The sequence below is a fragment of the Panthera pardus genome, unplaced genomic scaffold, assembly GCF_024362965.1.
Source record: "Panthera pardus isolate Hobbes unplaced genomic scaffold, ASM2436296v1 HiC_scaffold_12, whole genome shotgun sequence".
Lineage (NCBI taxonomy): Eukaryota > Metazoa > Chordata > Mammalia > Carnivora > Felidae > Panthera > Panthera pardus.
In genome coordinates, this window is record NW_026526677.1 from 60,763,811 (window position 1) to 60,781,461 (window position 17,651).

Below are 17,651 nucleotides of genomic sequence, written 5' to 3' on the forward strand. Positions count from 1 at the left end.
TTACCCTCCAAATACTAAATTACACATAATATTATAGAGGACCAAGGAGCTTGTTAAAGCATAACAGGGAAATGCAAAATCCAGACAGTAGGAAACTCTACAGAACAATGTGGTTTCTTCAACAAATAAGCTGAAAGGGGTTAAAAAGGAGATTGAGAGGGACCTTAGAGAGTAAAAGAAGACAGAAAAGACCTATCAACAAATCTCTCAAAGTAGCCCTCATTTGGATTCTGCTTCCAACTGTTAAAGAAGAAAAAAAGTATGACATTTGAATCACAACTGAGTATTTTTATGATAGTAAGGGATTACTGGGTATTTGTATGCCACTATGGTTTTTGGTTTTTGTTTTTTTTTTTTTTTAAGTAGATTTGGCACAATAGGGGTTATTATGGGTCTTAGTAAGTGTGGTTGTGATGCGGTGGTGAGGGTAGAAGTAGACTGGAGTAAGCTTTCAAGTAAATAGGAGGTAAGGCACTGGAAACAGAAGCTGTAAACAGCTATTTAAAGAAAACTGGCTTTGAAGGAGAACAAAGACAGGGTTTAGCTGAAGGCTGACATGAGATTTCAGGAGCGCTTTTATTTGGTAGGGAAGGGGGAAATTGTTTTCATTTAAATAGAACATCTTGAATGCTGCTTATAACTCAGCAGAAAGCAAAATGTAAAGATTCAGTGAAGTGAGGTTTCTAAGAGAGGACCATAGGAAGGAATCTAAAAGTATGTGAAGGAGAATCACTTCCTTCATTGTAAAGGAAGGCGCAAAGGCAAAAATGGGTGCAAATCCAAGTAGATCCTTAGATTCAGTAGTAGGAATATGAAATTTCTATTTTATGTGTGATACAGGAAGCAAAGTGAGGTAGGAGGATGGGGGTGGGCGGGGAGGAGAAACCCAGGGGAAAACATGGCAGGTGGAGAGTGAAGGGAGAACTGAAGATAACCCTGAAGAAAAGCAGCTATTTTCAGAGCTAAAAAACAGGGGTAAAAAAACAAAAAACAAAAAACAGGTTTTTGGAAATGGGAAATGAGTCCACTGAATAGACCAACTCCTGAAGAAATCATTAAAAGAAAGACTGTGGCGGTATTTTCAGCTTGCAAATATTAAGTCCTGTCAAGAGCACATTAGGTCTTTATATCCCTTTACCCAGTAATCCTACCTATGGGAATTTATTCCAAAAAAAAAAAAAATATTTTATTTTTTTTTTAATGTTTATTTATTTGTTTGAGACAGAGAGAGACAGAGCATGAATGGGGGAGGGGCAGAGAGAGAGGGAGACACAGAATCAGAAGCAGGCTCCAGGCTCTGAACCATCAGCCCAGAGCCTGACGCGGGGCTCGAGCTCACCAACCGTGAGATCGTGACCTGAGCTGAAGTCGGACGCTCAACCGACTGAGCCACCCAGGCACCCCCCAAAAAAAAATATTTTAAAGGAGAAAGCTATATGTAGTGTTACAGATAAAATTACAGTGTGATTTACAACATGAAAAGAAAACCTAAGTGATTATGAGTTTTATGTGTCAATTTGGCTACACTATAGTACCCAGTTACTTGATTAAATCTAACTACTAATCTAGGTATTGCTGTGAAGGTATTCTGTAGATGTATTAAACATCTACAGTCAGTTGACATTAAATAAAGGAGATCGTTCTTCCTAATCTAAGGGTAGGCTTCATCCAATCAGTTGAAAGGCCTCAAGAGCAAAACTGCAGTTTCCAGGAGAAAAAAGAATTCTACTGGTTCTATTTCTCTGGTAGAACACTGACTGACACAATGATTTTAGGCAAATCATGGAATATCAGGTAATAATTTTATAGTGAGCACTAAGAAATTACATGGGGAAATGTTTATAGATCAAGGAAAAAGGGGGGCACCTGGCTGGCTCAGTTGGTAGAGCATCGGACTGTTGATCCCAGGGTCATGTAGTCTACTTAAAAAACAACAACAACAACAAAAACCCATAAACAACAAACTGAAGTCTACATTGTGATTACAACTATGTAAATGTGTATGTTTACATGTAAGAAAAAAGGAAACAAAAGTGGTTATTCATTAGAATGAAATCCTGGCTAAATTTTAAACATATGAATAGTGTTACAAAATAGTTTGTGAAATAGAGCTCTGTTATTTTTTAAAAACTTTTTAAGTTTTTTAAAATGTTTATTTTTGAAAGAGAGAGAGTACACATGCTGTGAGCGGTGGCAGGCGAACAGAGAAAGAGGGAAACAGAGGATCCGAAGCAGGCTCTGTGCTGTCAGTGCGCGGGTCTGGCACTCACAAACCATGAGATCATGATCTGAGCCGAAGTCGGACGCTTAACCGAGCCAACTGAGTCCGACTGAGCCACCCAGGTGCCCTTGTTATTTTTAATGGAAGAAAGTTAGTAACGTTATTGTTAAGCCTTGTTAAAACTACATAACACTTTAAAGAAACTCCTGATAATCTAAAAGGAAACTGCCAATTTTGGAATGTCGCCTTGGATGTTACTAAAAAGAATGGACCCTCTAGAAGGCAAATATACTTACAAACGCCTCAATCCAATGCCATTTTTCAGTAACATAGAATTCTTCAACTCAAATGAAGTCCCAGAATGGCAAAGTAGGCAGTGATCAGTTTGATCAGCTTAAGAATTTCCCACATCCTTAACCAGCTAGCATCAGGGCATGCATTCAACTTTGACTCAGATCAGAGATGTTTGTACTGAGCAGCTAAATATTTAGCACTCCAGGGTTCTTCTTCCCTCTCCAACACCAGGCACTGAAAGGATTCTTGTATGCTTGTTGAACTTGAGAAACAAACAAATGCTCTAAGTAAAGAAGTCATGACTTGGTTTGATGTTGGCTCCACGTTCATTCTTTTAATCAAAAAATATTCATTAAGTGGCTACTATATGCTAGGAACTGTGACTACAATGGTGAGCAAGAAAAGATAATTTTTATTTTAAAGAAAAGGGCGCCATTTTAAAACTTATTCTCTTTAGGGTGCCATGCCTTAAAAAGAAATAATTCTCTGGAGCTTAAGGTCTAGTAGCACAGATAGATATTAATCAAATAATGCCACCGTGTAGTGGGTAAGAGTGTAGTTCTATGTAAACAAATAATGATACAAATGCTAAAATGTTTAAGGATGAAGTGCACTGGCATCTGAAACTTATTTGGAATTGCTTCAAAATAAGATGGATTGATGAATGGATTAAGGGATGGATAATCAAATACAGCAAAACATTACAGAATCTAAATGAGTATATGGGTGCTCACTGCACATACTTCTTAATTTTTTATTCTTAATAATTTATAAGAATAATATAATAATATTATATTATATTATTATATATTATATATTATTATAATATAATAATATATAATATATATATTATAATAATTATATAATATATAATAATATTATATTATTATTATATTATATTATTATTATAATAATATAAGAATAAATTATAAGAATAATTTATATTCTTAATATTTTATTATAATTTTTAAACATACAAAAAAGTTGAAAGAAGTATACCATCAAATAGTTTCAAGAGTAAGCCTACAGGAAGGATTTTTTTTTTTTTTAATGAAAATTTCAATCTTTGACCAAGAGTTCTACTTAGATATTATAGATACCAAGAGGCAGTCTAAAAACCACTTACATTAATCAATTTATCCATCAGTACTTATTTGCTTGTTTGTTTTAGCGGACAGTGATAGAGAACACTCTAAACTCAAAATACTATGCCAAAAGTGCTGGCACTATACAGGTGGAGAGTGGCCCTCAGGCAATAATTGTCTCTGTCTATAAAATCAGATTTAATAATCCCTTCTCAGTCTCTCGGGATTAAACAGGATATCGCATAGGGTAGCAATTTGAAAGGTCTCTTCCTATCACCCCAACTCTATCAAGTACCATTCACTCTTGTTCCATGTGCACCAGTCATAATGGCTTTTTTTTTTAGTTCCTATGGTTGAGCTTAAACCAGTGCTAATAGAAATATAATACAAGCCATTAACGTGAGCCACATATGTAATCTTAATTTTTCTTGTAGCTATGTTTTTAAAAGCTAACAAAACAGGTGAAATTAATTTGAAAATCTATTTTAACCCAATTAATCTAAAATACTAACATTTTATTATATAATAAATAGTGAGTTGTATTCAATTCTTTTTTCAGTACTAAATCTTCAAAATCTGGTATGTATTTCATACCTACAGCACATCTGTATTTGAACCAGCCACATTTCAAGTGTTCAGTAGCCATACTCTCTAGTAGTTAACATCTTGAGCATCATAGCTCTAAACTTTTACCTACTTTCAGGGTCTTTGTGCATTTAAAATGTTCCCTCTGCCTGATATGCTCTACATAGGGTTCTCCGAATGGCTAATAACTACTTATCTTGTATATCTCAGTTTAAAAGCATCATCTCCTCATTGAAGCCTTCCTCTTCATCACTCCAAAATTCTCTACGTTAGTCCTTTATCTCTTTTGTAGGACTTACCAAAACCTGCAACTATTTATTTGTATGTTTAATGCTTTTCTCTGTATTCCCCTCTGGAATGTAAGCTTTATAAGAGTAATGAGAAGGATCATTTCTATATTATTTATGATTGCACCCCAAGTATTAATCACAAGGCTTGGCACATAGGAAGCAACCAATAAATATTTGTAGACCAATGTAGGAATTGATAAATAGATACACTGTAGAGACATACTGAGTTTTTATGCACGTGAAAGTGTGTGTGTTTTGCCCCTACTCTACAAGCCCACAAATAAGAATACGTTCAGCAGCCATTCCCAACTAGCCTGGGACAGAATTGTCAAGACAATTCTCTGACAAGAGTTAGTGGGTAGAAACATGATTTTGGGAAAGAGAACAAGCTGTAAATAGCTTTACCATTCTCTAAGGAACTAGGAATTTTTTAGAAATCAAGAGAAAATGAAGGAAGTGCCACTGCAAGCAACACCCAAATGATCAAGAGCCAACACTAGATTTGGAGATTGCAAATTTCCAAACTCATGGCCATGTTATCATAGATAAGCCGTTACCTTCTTTCCACCTGTAAAAATAAGATGCCTTAAAGATAGAATGAAATGAGATTGTATATGAAAGTGTTTTGAAAACAGTAATATCTAAATACATATAAATTGTCTCTAGGCTGCTCAGAAAATTTGGAGTTTCAAAGGTCTATCATTATGAATTTTTCTCCTTTGCTTATCTGGTTTCTTGTTTTAAGTTACTTTGCAGATTTGGGGCACCTGGGTGGCTCAGTCGTTTAAGCGTCCAACTTCGGCTCAGGTCATGATCTCGTGGTCTGTGAGTTCGAGCCCCGCATCGGGCTCTGTTGCTGACAGCTCAGAGCCTGGAGCCTGTTTCAGATTCTGTGACTCCCTCTCTCTCTGACCCTCCCCCGTTCATGCTCTGTCTCTCTCTGTCTCAAAAATAAACGTTAAAAAAATTTTTTTAAGTTACTTTGCAAATTATATATAACTTTTTTTTTAATGTTCATTTATTTTGAGAGAGAGAGAAAGGGAGGGACAGAGAGGGAGAGAGAGAATCCCAAGCAGAGCCAGATGCAGAGCTCGATCCCACAAACTATGAGATCATGACCTGAGCCAAAATCAAGAGTCAGACATTTAACTGACTGAGCCACCCAGGCACACCAATAATTTCTTAAACTAATCAAGCAAAATCTATCCTGATACCAAATAAAAATCTGACTCAGGACTGATCAGATGACTCCAAATGGGAAAATAATCTTAAATGGAAGAAAATGTTATAAAATAGTAATTCTCCAACAGGTGTTGGGGAGGGGGGTGGTGGCTAAAAGTCCTTCCACTATATGAGGTCCTTCTGCAGCCATTCCCCACCATTGAGAATTGTTTCCATACTAAAACACTGTCACTGATGGATTATGTCTTAGAGTATTACAGAAGAAAGAGGAGAAAGAGTAAAGGTAAAAAAAAATCACTGTCATACAATATTTGAGCTGGGGAAGTTAGCCTAAGATTTAATGCATCTATAAAACAGCTCAGGAAAACTGAGGCTCTGCGTGGTTAAGTGACTTGCCATACTCATAGAGTAATATTCATAAAAATGTCTCCAAATCCCAGTTTGATCTATCTGCTCCTAAATTTTCTCATCTGGAAAATGAGTATAAAACAGCATTTCTCTTATAGGATTATTTTGAAAAGTAAAGTAAAAATAAAATGTAAAGTGTTTGGTACCTTGAAAGTCCTTGGTAAGAGGTCAGTTGTAATGAGGCTGTTGATGTTCATACGTTCCTGATCTCATTTATCCCCAGTGAACAATGAGGCTGGGGGAAGCAGGTGGCTGGGAAGCAGGGAGATCACCAACCCAAACTCATGTTTTAAGAAGGTTGAAAGAAAATAAATGATATTACTGGTTACATTTCCACAATAAAACTGATAGGTTTGTTGGTTTGGGTTTTTTTGTGTTTTTTTTGGTTTTCTGGGTTTTTTTCATTTATTCTTCTGTATTCTGGAGTCAAAAGGACCTGGCTTCAAATCATAGCTGTGATGCTGTACAGTCCAGGCAATTCAGTTAACCTCTGTTTCCTATTCTATAAAATGGAGATAAAACAATTACAGTCCTAGCTAGCTAATCCACATACTTGTTGAAAGAATAAAGTGAGATAATATTAGTGACAATACTTTATACACTGTACAAGAGGCCCTTCATCATCTAGGCCTTGTCTTTCTCTCTGCTTTTATGGCTCCCTACCTTGCACCCCATCCTGTAAATGTACTAAAATATTTAGGGATACCCAAACATACTCTCAAGACTTCTAACACTCACACTGCTCTCTTTCAAGAAGGTCGTTCCTCTCTCTTCTCTTCCTACTCCTCCCCAACTGTGCTTGGTTAACTCCTGTTCATCTCTCAGAACACAACTTAGCTGTCACTTCCGTTAAGAAGCTTGCCAGGCATGGGGCACCTGGGTGGCTCAGTCAGTTAAGATTCTGACTTCTGATTTCGGCTGGGTCACGATCTCATGGCTCATGAGTTCAAGCCCCACGTCAAGCTCTACGCTGACAGAATTGAATCTGCTTAAGATTCTGTGTCTCTCTCTCTGCCCCTCCCCTGCTCACACCTCTACTCCCTCTCTCTCTCAAAAATAAACATTAAAAAAAAGAAGAAGAAGCCTTGCCAGGCCACCCCCATTTCAGGTAGAGAAGATGCCTTTCCTCTGTTTTCACATAGCATATGTCTCCACATGTCATTTTTGTCTCAATATAATTATCTATGGACATGTCTGTTTCTCAACTATAAACTTAAGGGTAGGGACCAGGTATTATTCATCTACTCCTTCAGAGCCCCTGACAATGCCTTGATGCTCAATATGTGTCTAGCAAATGAACCTTAAATAACAATTAAAACATTAATTTTCATATAGGAGTTACCAAAGACTTTATACAAAATATTACAATATAAAGCAATACTTCTCAACCTTGGCTGCATATCAGAATTGCCTTAAACCTTCAAAAATAGAGATTCCAAGAGATTTTAATTAAGCAGACTTTAGAGCCCAGGCAACTGTTTTTTTTTTTGTTTTGTTTTTTTTTTTACATCTTCACAAGTATTTCAAATGAATAACCAAAATTAAAAACCACTGCTATAAATAATTGAGGTCATTAAGTTACAACAATTCTACCTAACACCCTACAATTCATTTTTACATACATTATTTTTTTAACCCAGTATACCTAAGATACAGTGTTATATTAGTTTCAGGTGTACAACATTCATTTTCACATGTATTATTAACTGAGTTTTCACAACTCTGTGAGTTAGGTATTATTTCTATTTTCCAAACTAAGAAACATATTTAAATAAATGTCCAAATAGGTCTTTGCCTAACTTCAAATTTAGTGCTCTCCCTCCTACATCTATCTCCTTCCCTAGAAAGTGATAATATTGCAGCCATATACAAAGTACATGGAGACAAGGGTTCAAATGAAAAATACATTAATCCCAGCTTTGAGGGAATCAGGGAGAGAATAAGGAAAACTGGGCCTTGAAGATACAGGCAGGGAGATGAAGGTGGAAGTCATATATATTGTGTCACTGTCATTTGTCACCTCAAAAGATTCAAACAGCAGATTCTGTAAAGGAGAAAAATGTTCTTGCCAGCCTCACTTGGTGCTTACACAGTCTGAAAGGGACATGAGAGAGGGCTGAAAGTAGAAAATGGAATAAGAAAGTCCCATAAACAAGAATGAACTTCCCAATGCTGCATGCAGATTACCTCACCCTGACTCCATGAATAAGGGCCAAGATATAAGGGGCTTGTTATAACTAAAACTTAAATCAATTTTAGGGAATTAATACCAAACAAAATCGTATTAATGAGGGATCAATGAACTTCTGGTTCTTTCTAGACTTATCACACTATTGTTAGAGAGGGGATAATCTGGAGGATCCTAGCATGTAGATCATTTCCCCCATCTCAAAGACTGGGAGGATAGAGTGGTGGAAGAAGTTACCTGTGAAAGATAAAGCTTAATGCAGGAGCAGAAAAATGTACGACATTATGTTAATAAACTTATGATAGCAAAGGGAAATGAATATTCAGACACAGGTGACACAGAATGCTGGATAAAGTCCTAATTTCTCAGCTTCAGTAGGGAAGTGTTATCTTATAAGTCTGCAATATCATGAATATCTGACAGTTTTACCAGAAATTTTTTTTTTTTTTTTTTTTTGTGGTTCATACCGTGGACTTCAGTCAGGATTTTCTTAGAAGGAAAAGGCTAAAGAGAGTAAGAAGCAATCTACAAGGATATTTCTAGTGCTCCAAAGTTTAGTTTGACAGAATTTAAAAGGCAATATGATACAGTGGCAAAAGTGAAGTATTGCATTGAGATTCAAAAAATGTAGTTTTAAATCAGTATTTAGTCATTTGCTAATGATGTGCCTTTGAGCAAATCAAGACTTCTATAATCCAGTCTCCTAACTCATAAAATGGAAATACCTATCTCACAGGGCTGTTGTGAAGACTAAACAAAAACACCAAGCAAAAATGTTCTTCTTTTCTCTGTATGAATGATAAATGTAAATGCATGTAAATCTGTCTTCACCAATCTTTCTATGCACAAAAAAAGAGAGCAGGCTAAATGAAGAAAAAATTTATTTTAACTCTCACAGCAATATACTTGCAAAATGTTCCTATATCCTCTATACAGAAAAATTAAAGCAGCCTGGGTAATGAACATAACACATAATTGCTGGCATTAGGTGAATATGAACTGGAACAGAGGTCTACCACTTACTTTCAGCAAAACCTTGAACAAATTCCCTTTGCCAGTTTGAGCTTCAACCTCTTTATCCATTAAACAGAGATACTAGCAATCATCGTATATTATTACATTATTTTGAAGATTGCAGAAAACAACTCACATAATGTCTGGTACATAACAGGTATTCAATAAGGTTTATCACCACCTAATAACTGCTAACAAACTATACTTTCCAAAGGTTCCTTTATAATCAATATTGCATTTAGTTGCTTCGTACCCTTGTAAGCTAGCCATAGCAACTGTTACTATCCCCATTTTACAGCTGGACAAAAGGTACAGAAATAAAACTACTTCCATAAGGTCATGCAGTAATAAGACACTAAGGTCGCCTGACCATTCCTCCCACTCCAAATTACAACATTAATCCTTAGGAATTAAAATTATACCTATGAAATAGAACATGCTTTCGAAAACCTTCAACTTCTCTCTTTACAAAAAAAAAAAAAAAAAAAAAAGGTTTTTCCCCTACTTTCTGGTTATGGTTTAGAAAGATAAAAAAAGGGGGCAAGGGGCACCTGGGTGGCTCAATCGGTTAAGTGTCCGACTCCTGATTTCAGCTCAGGTCATGATCTCACGGTTCATGTGAGACTGAGCCCTGCACTGGGCTCTGTGCTAAGATGCTGACATTGCACGGCCTGCTTGGGATTCTCTCTCTCCCTTTCTCTGACCCCTCCTCTGCTCTCTCTCTCTCAATATAAATAAACTTTCAAAAAGGGAGGGAGGGGAGAAAAATTCATTATAACCAGCAACAACACAATTAAGAATTGTCTCAATTAGCAACTACTGATTCCACCTTAATTTCTGTTTTTGTTTTCCCCAACAAAGCCATCAATCTCTTAATCAAGATATTTTTAAAAGTCTGCTTATCAAAATGACACTTGTTTGATAAACTATTCCTAAACTGATAAAAAAAAAATTAGAAAGACAGCTTTCTCCCATCTTCCAAAGTACACATCACTTTTTTACCCCTCTACTTTATCCCTTCATTTCAGCTCTTATCATACCATGTTGCAGTATCTTTAACACCTTGAGGACTTGAACCGCATCCTATGTGTACCTGAACATCCTGTCCCACCAAGGGGCCTTGCACATGGTAGAGAAAGTCTCAATAATTGTTTATAAATAAACGGATGAGCAAATGAAGCCAATCTCTCAGAGGTAAGTTAGGAAAGGAGAAAACTGGATATGGTATCTTAGGGCTAATAGGAAAGTGAAAGAAACAAAATATTTTAAGAGCTTCATAAGGAAGAGAAACCTTTGTGTGGAGTCAAACAGGCCCTTGTATGGCTTTAAGTATCTCTAGAAAAAGACAAAAACCACAGAAGATCCGGAAGAGACAGTTTGAAATCCAAAAACTCAAAAGTTAGGGTGCTTATTTAGATTTGCAAAACCAAGTTGAAAATTCCCAAGAAATAATCCTAGCCTAAGATATTTTGACAGCAGTTTTCAGGTCTTGGCTAAAAGAACGATAGCTGAAAAAACTGCAGGCTTTGGTGGAGAAAGACAGATGTAAAAGGGAAGGGAAGATAAGCTCAGTCTAAAATAAATCCCCAAAAATGCTAGAATCCACTTGGACTTGCATATTAGCTTATGGTTCCTCTTCATTCTGAGAACTATTCTTTAATAAAACCCCAATGTCATAGCTGGCGATATATAGGAGTAAATCATCTTATGATTCTCATTTAACAAAAACTGAAAGCCTGCTATATGCAGCCACTACTCTAGGCAATGGGAATAAAGTAGCAGGAAAAAAAAAACAGACAAAACACTCTCAGGAAGCTTTCCATCTAGTGGCAAAAGATACAAGACAAACAGATGGGATGGGATGGGATGGGATGGGATGGGATGGGATGGGATGGGATGGGATGGGATGGGATGGGACAGGATAGGATGGGTTGGGATGGAATGTCAGGCAGTAAGTGCTAAGGAAGAAAAAAGAAGGGAGTGAGGGAAGAGAGAACGGAAGAGTGTGAGGGAGCTGGCAAGGAGACGTATTATCAAAAGCAGATCTTTTAACTCAGTAGTTTTCAAACTTTATCAAGTGTCAGAATTGCCCAGGGGACTTGTTAAAGCGGGGGGGGGGGGGGGGGGGGGGGGGGGGGGCGCAACTCCACAGTTTTTCATTTGTAGATCCTGGGATGGGAAAAGTAATTTGCCATTCTATCAAATTCCCAGATTATGTTGATGCTATTCATGTAGGGACCACACTTGGAGCTAATTGTTGTAACCCAGAAGATTAAGAAGCCTCTATCCCATTGGTCTTGATTTGCTTCTTCATACATCCATTCATTTCAAAAACATATTCAGAGCCAGGAACTTTGCTAGGCACTAAAATTAAACAGATCCTACCCTCAAGAAATTCACAGATTTACGGGGGGTGGGGGGGAATAAACTCAAATAATTGCAATAAAGTACTATAGAGAGCTAGAAGGGTGGTATGTACATGAGCCAGAGATTGGAAGAGCAACCAATTCCATGGAAGTAATAGGAGGAATGACTAATGGACTGCTTCCCAGAGGTCCAACAAGCACTTCTCCACAGGCAGGTAGTGGGTGGGAGGCCAGCATTTCCATTGGAAAGAATAGCACCAGGGAAAAGCAGAAATGAGAAAGAGTACGGCAGGGAAGCTATAGAAAGTGAATCTGCAGAGGTAAGCAATAATCTGATCTTTGAGAGTTTCTTATTCATGTTAAAGAGTTTGTCTTTAGACAATGACTAGTCGGGAGGGAGGGAGACATGATGGGATCTGGTTTAATTTTACAAAGATCTCTCCGGATACAGAGTGCCCTTCTTTCACAAGGCACTGCCTTCTCCAAGCCTAGCACAGGGCCCCATAACAGGAGCTTAGTAAATGTATATTTAACTGAACTGAACAAGCTTTCTGTCAAGTGCTGTCTTATGAATGAGAGGCAGGTCACCACCTTCCCCACAAGACTCACTTTGGCCTGGACAAGACTTGTAAAACAGGTCCTGCAGCCTCAATTATTGCACACTACTTCTTGTACAACTGGAGCCCCCCAGAGATTACTAGGGCTGGCCTTCCTTGTTTACATGTCTTACCTCACCCGCTAGACTTTGAGCTCTTTGAAATCAGGGAATGTCTTACTAGAATCTGAATCCCCATAGTCCTAGCAGAAGACCCAAAACATAGGAGCTCTCCAGACTCCAGTAATGTTGGGTAAACGAATGCCTGAGTAAGCAAATTTACCAGATAAACCCCATGAGCTCATACAGGTAAGGATATGGATAAGCTTCAGGGAATGTGTCAGGGTCCATGTTCCCAAAACCCTTTTTGACAAATAGAGTTTCCAGTCGAGTGAGGTGTACCCGATATAGGATTTCCCAAATAGGAACAAAAAAATTGTTACAAGTGCCATAAAAATCCTGCTGGGCCTCTGGGGATCCCAAAGAGAAGTCAATTTTGCCTGAGAGGAGTTTGAGGATGGAGGCTAGCAAAGACCTGGGGGAGGAGGCATGTGGCGGGATTATTCAGTAGACTCTTCAAAGCTGAGTAGGTGCTTGATACCTGCCGATTTCTAGGGCATAAAAGCAAAGTCCTGGAATTTTCAGGCTGGAAGTGACCTGCTCAAGGTCACTAAGGTGAAGTCACAAGGTAAGGCCAATGAGGCATCTGTATATTGTTGATTCCTGTTTTCTCCCAACAAAGGCACAGCAAGGCAAAACTACAGCTTTTTCTCAGAAACAAGTTTTAAAACATGGGCTACACTAATGAATTTGAATTTTTACTGGTAACCATAGTACCAACCCTTCCCTTCACCTTTCAGTACTGGGAAAAAAGCAGAAGACAGTTATCAAAGAGGTTTAACAAACAACAAGCACTTTGCTCCCGACACCCACAAATACCCAAAACTTCTTAAGTATTTTCCCAAAATACTCGCAGCAATATTTGCTGCTTAAACATTCGAGACAGTAAAAGCCAAAATAATCCTGTCTTTCGAAATGGAATATTAAGCGTAAAGTAACCGTAGGTCTCCTTTCCTTGTTTGTTTTTAACTCCACAAGTTGAGTATTCCCGGGGTGGGGGAGGGGCTGCCCAAGTCAAGCTCCATCCAGCCGTGTTTTTCAAGGAGGTGAACCCTAGAGGTGATTGCCCCGGCCTGGGCAGGAGGGAGTTTTTTCCGTGCAGAATGAATCGGACGCCGCTCGGCTAGGCTTCCCGGTGGCCCGCCAGGGTTAGCGCCGAAGGACCGCAAAGTTCGCAAGGGAGGCGGCTCCGAGCCCCGGACCTGTCGGGTCTCCGGGCCCCTCCCCCGCCCCGGACCTCCCCCGGGTCCCCAGCGTCTGAGAGCGGCAGCCTCGCCGGGGAGTGCACTGGGGGCCTTTGTTGGTACGCCGAGGGCCGCCGGCCACGCCGGGCGGCGCCCCGCCCCACCTTACCTGGCGCCCCCGCCCGCACGCCCGGCCCGGCCGCGGGGAATGAATGGGCCCCGGCCCTGACCCCGCGCCGCCCCCACCCTCGCGCCCCAGCCCGGCAGCCTGCGACGCCAGCGGGGCCGCGCGCGAGGCCGGCTCTCACCTTCCGCGCTCGCTCGGCTCGACTCCGCTCCTCCTCCTCCTCCACCCTGGTGGCGGCGGCCGAGCCGGGGAGTGAGCGCGCGAGTGTGCGCGAGGGGCCGCTTCACTTTCTCCCTCCCGCCGCCGCCGCCGCCGCCGCCGCCGCGCGCTCGGCGCCTCCCCCACCCTGCTCGAGCCGGGGAGTCCCCTCAGGACGGGGGCGGGGGTCAGCGACCGTGAGAGGGCTGGAGGCAGGCGACGCGGGAGTAGGGGGTGCTGTGAGGGGCGGGAATGTGAGGGGACTCGGGCGGCCTCTGGGAAATGAGGTGCGGAGTTGTTTGCGGGGATCTTGAGAGCACGGGGCTCCGTGAAAGAGGGGGTTAAGACTCTGAGGGGAAAGCGTCTGTGAAGTAGGACGGCAGAGCCGGTGAGGGCGACAGCGGGAGGCGCGCGGGACGAACGTAGTGGAGGGGATGTGGGGAGAAAGCCGGGAGGGGGCGTCTACAGTGCCGCCGGTACCTAGGGCTCCAGCTGCAGCCACAGCCCGGCCGCCTCCCCCGCCCGCAGCCGCGCTATTGTACGCCGCCCGGCCAGGCCCGACCGCCTCTCCCACGGGCCCCCGCCCCCTCCCCCGCGAGGCAGCGGCGCCGGCCGAGCCAGGCCCGCCCCGCCTCCCGCAGGTGGGAGGGGGCGGGGAGGACAGGCGCGACCCACGTGAACGAGGCCAACCCGGGCTGGGGGGGAGGGGCGAGCGCCTGGGATGACGTCATCGGCGCATGACGCCAGAGGCTGGGGAATCACCCGGCTGTTGCGTGATGTCATTGCGCCCGCATCTCTCCTCTCCCCTTTGACCCTCTTGCGGCTGCAGACTCTGCGCTGCCTTTCTCCAGGAAGGTTTTGTGATGATTTCTGGGGGCATTAATGGTGTAGTAGTCTAGGGTCGAAAAAGACAACTGACCCCCTGATCTTGTGGTCCTCCTCTTCAAGTTAAAGAGCACCGCTGCATCTGCTAGCTCATTGCCAAGAACTGAATTTGAAAACGATCCCATCTCCTGTGACCTCAAAGCCATTTTATTATACTGTTTGTTTTCTTTGTGGGGAGAGGCGCGGGGCGGGGAGACCCCGAAATGATAATGGAGGTTTGAACTATTGTGAACTGAAAGAGAGAATGGGTTTCCTTTCCCATTTTTCTTCTACGGCAGAGGCTACGTTCAACCGGAACCTTTCTCCTGAGCTCAGATTTTATACTTCCAAATACCTCCTGGATAGCATCACTTGCATACCCTACTGTACGTCAAATTCTATATGCCAGAACTGAAACAACGTTGGCGACTAAGGGTCTGGAATCAGAGTGCCTTGTTTCAATTCCCAGCTGTACTGTTAGCGACAGGACCTTAACATTTCTAAGCCACAGATTTCTCCGTAATAAATAGTGCTTGTGTATCCTTAACTCCATCTCTCTATGCCTGTTTTACCATAATAATAGTAACTACAACTTAGCTTATATTAAGCCCTTTGGAATGTTGGCCATTCCTATTACCACTTTTCCCCAAACTTACTACTCAGGTTACTTCCTGGTCTTAACATCACCCAGGACATAGCCCCCATTTTTATCCCCTCAACACTCTTACCAAGCTGGTCGCCAACTTTAGGAGACTGTTTGGAGTCTCCTACATATTTCTCAAGTCCTTGCCCTTCTATTCATTACCATCACCTGGACAACTGGAGCAGTTTCAGTCCCTCCAAATCCAGTCATTCTTGCTGGTGATCAGAGAAGCCTTTTAAAACCACAAACCTGATGATGCCTTACCCTGTTTAAACACTCTGAACGGCTTTCGTTGCTTTCAGGATGAAATCCAAACCCATTAACTTGGCACTGTGCAACCTAGGTGCCTATAGCAGCCTTTCTAGCTTCATCTCACATGGAATATCTTTTGTTGCAGCCACACTGAAATGGTGCTTAACGTTCTTTGAATACACATTTTTTCATGTCTCGGAGCCCTTCAATCTTTATCTCACTGGCCAACGGCTATCCATTCTACAAAGCCCAGCTCAAATATCATGTTCATTTGTTCATTCAACTAATATTTCTTCAGTTTCCCTGAGCCTTCACGATGCTGTAATCTTACATTACTTTCATGCCTCTTGTGGCATGTACCACAGTCTAGTAACTGTATTTGTGTACCTAACTTCCTGAGCTCCTTGAAAGCAAGTCCTACTCCTATCTATACTATCCTTATTCCCAGTATCTAGAACAGTGCCTGACACACAGTCAGAATAAATATGTTATAAAAATGTATTTAACAAATGCTCACACAGTGCTTCACTGTGTGCCACTGTTCTAAGCACTCCTTTAAACCTCCAATAACCCTTTGAGACAGACTACTGTCATCCCCCCATTTTGTTGATGAGAAAACTGAGGTGTAGAGGAGTTACTCTAAGCCAAGATCATAATCTAACAAATTAATTTTAATCTAAACTATTTTTGCTTGGTCTCTGTGGTGGGCAGAATAATGGCTTACATTCTAATGTTCACATTCTAATCCCGAGAACCTATAAATATATTACCCCCCATGACAAAAGGGACTTTGCAGATGTGGTTAAGTTAAGGATCTTGAGATGAGGAGGTTATTCTGGATTATCCAGGCAGATTCAGTGTAATGACAAGGATCCTTGAAAATGGAAAGTGGGGGATGGGGCACCTGGGTGGCTCAGTCAGTTAAGCGTCCGACTTCGGCTCAGGTCATGATCTCACAGTTTGTGAGTTCAAGCCCCGCATCAGGCTCTGTGCTGATAGCTCAGAGCCTGGAGCCTGCTTTGGATTGTGTGTCTCCCTCTCTCTCTTCTCCTCCCCCACTCACATTCTGTCTCTCTCTCTCTCTCTCTCTCTCAAAAATAAATAAACATTTTTAAAAATTTTTAAAAAGGGGGGGAGTGGAAAAGAGGTAGATTCAACTACAGAAGAGGCCAGATGTGAGATGTGATTCAATGTGCAAAACACTCTACCCACCCTTTGAATACAGAAAAGAGCTACCAACTAAAAAATAAAAACTCCAAAAGCTGGAAAAGGGAAGAAAAAAGATCCTTCCTTCCAGAAAGGAACAGAGCCCTGCTGACACCTTGATTTTAGTCCAGTGATACCCATTTCAGACTTCTGAACCACAGAACTGTGAAATAATGAATGTGTGTTGTTTTAAACCACTACATTTGTGATAGCTTGTTACAGCAGCACTAAGAAACTAATGCAATGTCAAATCAAGGGTGACTGCTCTCTGCTAACAATTGGAAGGGGCTACTTGCTAGAGGTACAAAATTCTTAGTTGCATCCACACAAATGCCTCCATCCCAGGCTTCATGGTCCCACTCCCTACCTATAGGACCCCTGACTTCAGCATAAGAGAACATTCGAGGGATCGCTGCCACCCTAACTGTTTTATTGTGAGGCTCATTTTCAGCATAGTCTGCTCTCCAGTTGCAGGAGAGGAGGGTTCTTTAAAAATCTTCCGTGGAGATCTTTTAGAGTTCATACCATGTCCTGAATTGATAGGTGGATGACCTGACCCTGATATTCCCTTTCTTCAAGGCTTTTATTTTAATAAAAATTTTTTTGAGTAAACTCTGTGCCCAATGTGGGGCTTGAACTCACAACCCCAAGATCAAGAGCCACAGGCTCTACCAACTGTGCCAGCCAGGTGCCCCTTTCTTTTTCTTCTTTTTTTAATTTTCATTTTTTTTAAGTTATGTATTTATTTTGAGAGAGAGTGTGAGTACATAAGCAGAGGAGGGGCAGAGAGAGAGGGAGAGAGAGAATCCCAAGCAGGCTCCACACTGAC

At 41.2% G+C, this 17,651-nt stretch overlaps 1 protein-coding gene across 2 annotated transcripts in view; it reads right to left on the reverse strand.

Moving 5' to 3' along the window:
• Positions 1–14,380, reverse strand: part of PAK1 (p21 (RAC1) activated kinase 1) — a 154,683-nt gene extending 140,303 nt beyond the window's left edge. The window contains exon 1 of one of the 2 annotated variants that reach the window (XM_019449918.2): positions 13,841–14,380. The gene's annotated coding sequence lies outside the window, so the exon portion shown is untranslated. The remainder of the gene's footprint in view (positions 1–13,840) is intronic. The other variant, XM_019449916.2, reaches the window with a different exon arrangement.
• Positions 14,381–17,651: the final 3,271 nt, after the last annotated feature.